Genomic DNA, 8,757 nt, shown 5'->3' on the forward strand with positions numbered 1-8,757 from the left:
CTCCTCGGGGACCGGATCCGCACGGGCCTGTGTCCTTGCGCGAGGATCCCCTCGCTGTCCCGTGCGTTGCGCATCACGTGTGCGGGTCCTGATCCCGTCGTGACGTAGCTAGTTTGGCCGTTAGATGTTTTGGATTTCCAAATTGCTGGCTCCTTGCCTCTCTAAGGTCTTCCTTGATTGGCGATTGTATTTTCCGTGACGCTTCAGCGACTTACCGCTCCTTCTTCCGATGAGGCTCCCAAATGAATTATTCATACGAAAGAAAATCATAAACAAAATTAATATTAAGCTCGAAATCTCAATTAATGACGCCTCTCTGTAGGTAACGGTACGGTTCTCGCAATTATTCGACTGGCTCGGCCTTTTAGCCCGCGCTTTTCGATCGGAGAGGGACTCGGCGGACGCGCGCGAGACGGCAACGTCATAGTTTATAGAAAATAAAATGCGGTTATTGCGGCTGGATAATAAATGTTGGTCCCTGTGCCAATATTGAAGAGCACAAATGTTTTGAAAAGTATAGAGAGGAGCTCCACTTGTTACATATTGATGAAAACCATGTAGCAACAATGAGTATGTGAATCATTTTTTACTATAATTACAATTCATTTTATTAATCATAATTTTAATAAGAATTTTTTACGTTGTAGTGAATATATAAATAATATATTCAAAGTTGCTGACATAGAGCCGTACCAGAACGTAACATTTATCTGTACAAGTAATATTTCATGTAACATTCATGACACTCGTGTAATATTACATATACGTCTATGTTATATGCTGTGGTTTGCTGGGAATGTAACACCCGCGAACTAAAACACACACATACACAGGTACACTCACCGAGAATATATAATCAACAATATTTTATTTTTATTTTTATATAATCATGTGCATCTATCATTTATTTTAAAATATGATATATAGATTCATATAAACAGTAAAAAATGTGATAAATAGTTTGTAATAGTAATACAATGAAAGTTTTGTAATCAAAGGTAATGCTACTATTAAATGGGTAAAGAATCGATGGAATAAGGACCTACAAGATGCTTATGTAAAGGCAAGAAAAAAGATTAAAGCATATGTTCCAAGTGGATCCGATACAGGATACAGCCACTGCAAACAAATTGAGAAAAACTTCCTTTCGCTTCTTCGAACAGATGCAGTTTTTGGAAGCAACATTACCCACAGAAGCGTAAGCAACATTTTACATATAATAATAAATATAGCTTTTTCAATGTATGTATATTGAAAATATACATAATATATGTATGTCATTTTATAGCACTGTCAGTTCTCTTCCATTTGAATCAACATCATTACCTGGTATGTCATCAGATTCCAATTCTCAATTTGACAGTTGTTCTGATTAGATAATAAATTTAAACGAAAGTTCATCGGAAACGTCACAGTTAACATCGCCAAAAATGACGCTTAATGGACCGATATCCGCACCTCTTTCTTCAAATACGGTTGCATCATCAACAGCCAATTCACCAAGAGCATCAAAGAAACGAAATAATTTAAAATATACTTTATCTGCTTAATATTGATTTTTATTAGAAGTTATATTTGATTTTGTTTATAGAGTATCTTGATAGGACTGAACAGAACGATGTAGAAGAAAGTTTATTAGAAGCTTTACATCAGCCATTACAACAACCTGATGCAATCGACGGAATATTACTTAGATTAGGTGAAGGTCTTCGTCGCTTATCATATCGAGAAAGAACGCTATTGGAAATTCAATGGTTACGCGAATTTGTGGCAGCTGAAGAGCGCGATGCTGTACATAATAATTAATAAGATAAGTTGTTTCGTTTATTTTTGTTCACGTAAATTTTATTAAACTTAAATTTTATTATATAATTTGCTTTTATAGTTTACTTTGATTTTTTAATTTTATGGTTGTATCGAACCTAGTCAATTTGTGTTATAAATTGTGCAATGACATAAGACTAACAGATTTCATTTAATAAAATTTATTTGCAAATGTTTTGATCACATCTTTGTCTTACATAAATTATACTATATTGTGCGCGATTGAACGCGTGAGCGCGAGGATAGCGAGAAACGGACACGAAAGTATTTGTAAAAAAGGCAGTCAATTTATTTTAAACAATAAATAGTTAACAAGTCTTTCACCGATAAAATTTCTACTAATCTTAATCGAGTTTTTGCCCCTGCGAGCGATCGGTAGCGCAAAGATATTCTCCGCGAGCGACGGATATATCTTGAATACCGCAAGCGACGGTATAAACGTCGCGATTCCGCAAGCGACGGAATAAACGACGCGTTTACTTTACGAGAGATTAATCGCGAGCGACGATAAATCTCTTTGAGGCGAATCGAAAACTTCGCGTTTCGTCAACGAGCATACGAACGAGAAAAGCGAGCAACTTTTCTGGCGAGAGTTTAAACGATATTATAACACACTGTCTCGGAAGGAGCTCACGATCGAGTGCGCCCGGCGGTTCCCCATTCCTCGAGAGAGCTTTTATACAACCGTTCTCTTTAGTGTTCTAGAAGTTTCGACGTGTTTTTCGCGGACGATCGAGCCTGCTGTTGTTGTCAATGATTAGTTAATATTGAACGTTGTTATTGCTATTTGTTTGCAATTTAAGCTCTCTCGGGTGACCGCTGCGTGGCCCGCTTCGAACGGCACGAGCGATGCCGCGGGCCTAGCATGATTTGCGGAACGCCGCTGGCTAAGCGCGCTCTGATTTGCGGCGAGCCGTGCGCCGCGCGAGATGGCAGCTAACGCGCCAATTTTCGAACGTTCCTTTTAGAGACGTTCGTTCGTGCTTACTTAATTATGCTAATTAATATGGTTCGATGTTGAACAATATTTGTAATTCATTATTAAGTACCTTATCCCATTGCCATGGCAACGCACCAATTCCATTGAAAAAGTTTGCAAAATCTTCTCTAATTTTTTTAGCTGCAGCAGGATTTGAAGAGCGATTTCTTGGTAGATTTTTCAAACTTTCAGATATTACTGCACGGTCCTGTACAGTAAAATTTGAATACTGTAGCTGTACATCTAAATCCTTTTCAGTGGACATAACATAGTTATGCAAAGCAGTTGTTGCCTGAATAATTTTTCGAGCTGTAGATACAGAAGCAATTATCGGTTTTCCGTATATCCTCCATCGAGCAGCGAGTATTCCAAATGCACATTCTATTGATCGTCTAGCGCGGCTTAATCTATAATTGAACACTTTTTTTCTTGTGTCAAGATTATTTCGTGGATACGGCCTCATCATAAATGTAGTTAACGGGAATGCTTCATCTGCAATTAATACATACGGCAAAGTTATATTATTAGTCGCACTAACACATTTCGCCACAGGTAATTGAAGCGATTCATCGTAGAATCGCTGACCCAACTTGCTATTTTAAAATATTGTGCTATCACATTGTCTTCCTTCGCTACCAATATCCACAACAGTAAAACGGTTGTTAGCATCGCTTATTCCAAGAAGAATGAGGCTGTGTTGTCCTTTATAATTATAATATGTAGAACCACTATTTGGTGATGCCTACAAAATATAAGATATAGATTAATGAACAAATATGTGTAATTTACACATTAAATATACTTAAACAAAATATTTTTACCTGTATGACAACATGTTTTCCATCAAGAGCCCCAATGCAATACGAAAAGCATATGATATTGAGATCATGCTGTCTCCAGAAGCTAAATATCGCAAAGTCACTTGCAAACGAATGCGCGCAAGTATTGGTGTACGGACAACGGATTTTTTGTAATATATGGTTCAATGATACTTAGCAATTTTTCAAATATTTCTAATGGCATCCAAAAGTAATTGAAATACTTTTCTTTATCCATATATATTCCATTTCACGAACAAGATTGTCGCTTGCTCCCTGCATTAATCTTCTTTCTTCTGAAAAAATTGATTGTACCAAATACCGACGTTTATTATTTCTATTTCTCTTTCTATCACGTCTTTTAATTATTATATAGGATACAATTCCGAAAAGGTCCCGTCCCCGATTTTTTTGAAACTCAGTATTCTTACGTATTTTGATGCGCTAATTACGAATATCATAGTAAAATTGGCGACTATTTGATTTTCATGGTGAAAACCATGAAAAACCCATAAAAATTATAGTTTTTTACGCTTATCTCAGTAAATACGGAAAACCATGATAAATGTTTTAGACAAAAGTTTTAGATCTCACAGAGATAAACATTTTATGTCCTATTCATTTTTACCGTACAAGTGATAGTTTTCGAGAAAATCAAAGTTAAACATATATCTTAAACCAATTGCTGTATAGGTGAAACTACAAAGGCTGACAGTACTGCGTAGAAGTCCCAATATATAACCTCGCTTTGCGTGGAAAGTTGCAAACCCATGTGGAACCTCGCTTCGCGTGAAAAAGTGTATGCGTAGAAACAGTGAGTTCCGCCCCCCTGCGGGGGGCTCCACTATCAAAAGTCTAGACAAATAGGTTTGTGTGGAACCTCGCTTTGCGTGGAAAGTTGCAAACCCATGTGGAACCTCGCTTCGCGTGAAAAAGTGTATGCGTAGAAACAGTAGGTTCCGCCCCCCTGCGGGGGCTCCACTACCAAAAATCTAAACAAATAGGTTTGTGTGGAACCTCGCTTTGCGTGGAAAGTTGCAAACCCATGTGGAACCTAGCTTCGCGTGGAAAAGTGTTTGCGTAGAAACAGTGGGTTCCGCTCCCCTGCGGGGGGCTCCACTACCAGAAATCTAAACAAATAGGTTTGTGTGGAACCTCGCTTTGCGTGGGAAGTTGCAAACCCATGTGGAACCCTAAAACTTTTGTCTAAAACATTTATCATGATTTTCCGTATTTACTGAGATAAGCGTAAAAAACTATAATTTTTATAGTTTTCTTATGTATTTTGATGTGCTGATTACGAATATAAATCTGAAAACGTGGTTTTCACCATGAAAATCAAATAGTCGCCAATTTTCACTATGATATTCGTAATCAGTGCATCAAAATACATAAGAATTCTGAATTTCAAAAAAATCGGGGTGAGTACTTTTCGGAACTACACCCCCATTTTCTCTTAAAAAATGACTTTCTTGTAGGAGTCGCCAAAATTCCTTTTAGGGTCTTTCATTTCAATCTGAAAGGAAGCTTTTCACAAAGTTTCATCAAAATCGGAGACGGGACCTTTTCGGAACTCCACCCATTATATATCATATAATAAATTTAATTGAAGCATTCGTTTCCGAATGATTTGCTTTTGAAATGCAGAATAAGATCTATTAAATAAGATCCACAATTGATAAATGCTGTGTAGAATATCCTGCGCTTCCATAATTAAATATCACAGATTTATTTTTCTGTCGACAAATTCAAGTTTATTTTTTTTTTATTATTGTATGTTATTGTTTATCAGTATCATAGCGATTCCGCTGATGCATTTCTCCTTATGTCTCATGAAGCGGTAAACGCGGTAGCGGAATCAAGTTTCAGACAATCGTGAAATAGATTTACATTTACGTAAAAAATATATGTTATAAAAATCAAATTATATTGTTCACTAATTTATTATATATATTATTGTATGTGTATTGAAAGACTATTCCATCTATTATAAGTATCGTAAATAATATAAAAAGACTAATTTTATATCATTCCGCGTAATCCGTTTCCGCATATTCCGCTCCATGGGACACATGAAGGAAGAGTAAGGAGAGTTATCTCGATAGTGTAGAAAGGAATGGGACATAAGGAAAATAGAAAAAGCGAAAGAAAGAAAACGGAATGGCTGTGATTGGTCGCGCTGATTCCGCGCGTTCCGTTCCGTTACGGATTTCCGCTCAATGGGACGTCGGCCTTAAGCACAATTTTAAGATGTCCTAAACCAATCACAGAGCTGTATTAGCATCTTAAGACATTACTTAAGACGGTCTTGAAATACCGGCCTTAGGCCGGTATTCATAGTCCGTTGTTATATCCAAGATCGTCTTAAGTGTGGTCTTAAGATTCCATTCAACCAATGAAATGGCCGCATAGCATCTTTAGACCGTACTTAAGGCCGGTATTCATAGTCAGTTCTTATTTTAAGACCGTCTTAAATAATGTCTTAAGATGCTAATACGACTCTGTGATTGGTTTAGGACATCTTAAGATTGTGCTTAAGACGGTCTTAAATATAAGAACTGACTATGAATACCGGCCTAAGACGATCTTGAATATAAGAACTGACTATGAATACCGGCCATAGTGTTGACCAAAACGGAGTGCGCATGCGCGAAATAAGTAATGTAGCTACGGGTTTGCTACATGGGATAGAAAGTACATGGGATAACAAAATACTATATATATATTTATTATCACAGTCCGTAATTGAATGAAACGATAATACAAAATCGTGGTTGCTTAACGACGGGAGAACACCCGCATGAGGGCCACCGCACAAGCTTTTCCGTAATGCATTACGTTACGTTAAGTATTGATTCTAAACCTAAACTTGTACGTAATCTTAAACTTCAGTCAACGGACAAACAAAATCGTAACGTAGTATGCTTTTGTTACGTTACGATTTTCTCTGTGCGTTGACTGAAGTTTAAGATTACGTACGAGTTTAGGTTTAGGTTTAGAATCAGTACTTAACGTAACGTAATGCATTACGGAAAAGTTTGTGCGGTGGCCCTGAACCGGTCTCGTCGATCGCTAAGGAAGAACAGAGAACATGAATTTAGCTAGATGAGAAACTTGAATTGTATTCCGAGTCGATGTAGATGACCATGTCGGTAATGAAGGCGCCACAGCTGTAGCTGTGATCTCGATGGATAAAGCTGCATTCGACGACTGTTTTACCACAGATTAATAGACAGATAGCCAAAGGCCCGGATGAAGGCGAGACCAGTATTTCTCACTGGTTTCAGCGCCATACCGTAGTAGTGGCCAAAGCAGTAATTACGTTCCCAAAGTAAAGTCGCGTCGTTAATACGACGGTAATAAATTGACTATTTAAGAGGATGCCGGATACCGACAGAATGCGAATATTAGTAGGATTGCAAAATATTTTTAAGCCCATCTCATCCAAATAAAATTCTAATTAAATTTGGTCTAATAATTATTATAATTATTGATAAAATAAACAAAATTACTAATTTAATAAACCGATCAATATAAATTTCTATACTTATATAAATTATTCTATACAATATAATTATTGAAGAAATTAATATAACAACTCTAATAAATATACATGATAATCAATCAAATAAAAAATAAAATTCTATATTAATTGAATTAAAATTAAATAGTAATCATTCTATTATAACACCTATATCCATATAATAATAATAAAATCTTAATAAAATAAATAAGATAAATAATATAAATATAACAAATGAATAAATTAATAAATTATTAATTATTTAAGATAAAACAAATTTCTTTAATCCCACAAATTAATATTTTATAAATAAACTACTTAAACCCTTTAAAAATTAATATAATAAAGATAAATTTAAAATTAATAAAATTAGTGGTTTAATATGAATTAATAAAATCATATAATCTTTTAAATAAATATTTATATATATTTCTTCCGTATAAATATAGCCATGCTGAATATAAGAATATAAATATAATGAATAAGCTCTTCTAAAAAAACAAATGATTATTAAATAAATTATTATATATAAATCCCATCCAATTAAGACTCTAATTACATAAATTTCCCTAATAAAATTCAAAGAAAATGGAAAAGAAAAATTAGCAGAACATAAAAAAAACCACCAAATCCTTAATGAAGGCATAATATTTAATATCCCTTTATTAAAAAATATTAATCGACTATAAGAACGTTCATAATATAAATTAACTATAAAAAATAATCCAGATGAACATAATCCATGAGAAATTATCAAAATATATGACCTAATAAATCCTATTTTTATTAATGTTAATATTGAACATATTAATATATTTATATGAACTACTGACGAATAAGCAACTAATCTTTTTATATCAATTTGAATTAAACAAATTAATCTTACTAATAACCTTCCTATAATCCCCACACTAATAATTATATAATTAAATTTAACTCTTTGTATATAAAATATATCTAAAAATCGTAAAATCCCGTATCTTCCCAACTTTAATAATACTGAAGCTAAAATTATTGACCCATAAACAGGTGCCTCAACATGAGCTTTAGGGAGTCAAATATGAAATAAATAAATTGGTAATTTAATAAAAAATGCTATAAATAAAATTATATAATCTCATAATCTAATTTCATAATTTATTAATATAATTAATAAATTTAAATCTAATGAACCATTAAATTTTAATAATTTTATAATATAAATTAATAAAGGCAATGAAATAAATATTGTATATATTAATAAATAATATGAAGCTTTTAATCGTTCAAAATTTATTCCTCAATAAATAATTATTATAAATGTAGGAATCAATCTTAACTCGAATATTAAATAAAATACAATTAAATTTATTGAAGAAAAAAATATTAATAAAATCATTAATATAATTATAAATATTACTATCTTTTTTATATAATTATCTTTAAATATTTTATTATCTAATTGAATAACTATAAATATTAAACCTAAAATTCATAATCTTAAAATTAATATATAAAATGAAAAAAAATCATGTCCAAATATTATTCTCACCCTAACTCAAATTATATCTTTATATATACAATAAAATAAAAAAAATCTCAAAATAAAACAAATATTATAATAAAATATAACT

The 8,757-nt window shown here is 33.3% G+C and overlaps 1 pseudogene; it reads left to right on the forward strand.

The window, feature by feature from the left end:
- Positions 1–1,806, forward strand: part of LOC115244002 — a 6,758-nt pseudogene extending 4,952 nt beyond the window's left edge.
- The last annotated feature ends 6,951 nt before the right edge of the window (positions 1,807–8,757 follow it).

Source organism: Formica exsecta, unplaced genomic scaffold (assembly GCF_003651465.1).
Source record: "Formica exsecta isolate Colony F162 unplaced genomic scaffold, ASM365146v1 scaffold784, whole genome shotgun sequence".
In the NCBI taxonomy this organism is placed as follows: Eukaryota; Metazoa; Arthropoda; class Insecta; order Hymenoptera; family Formicidae; genus Formica; species Formica exsecta.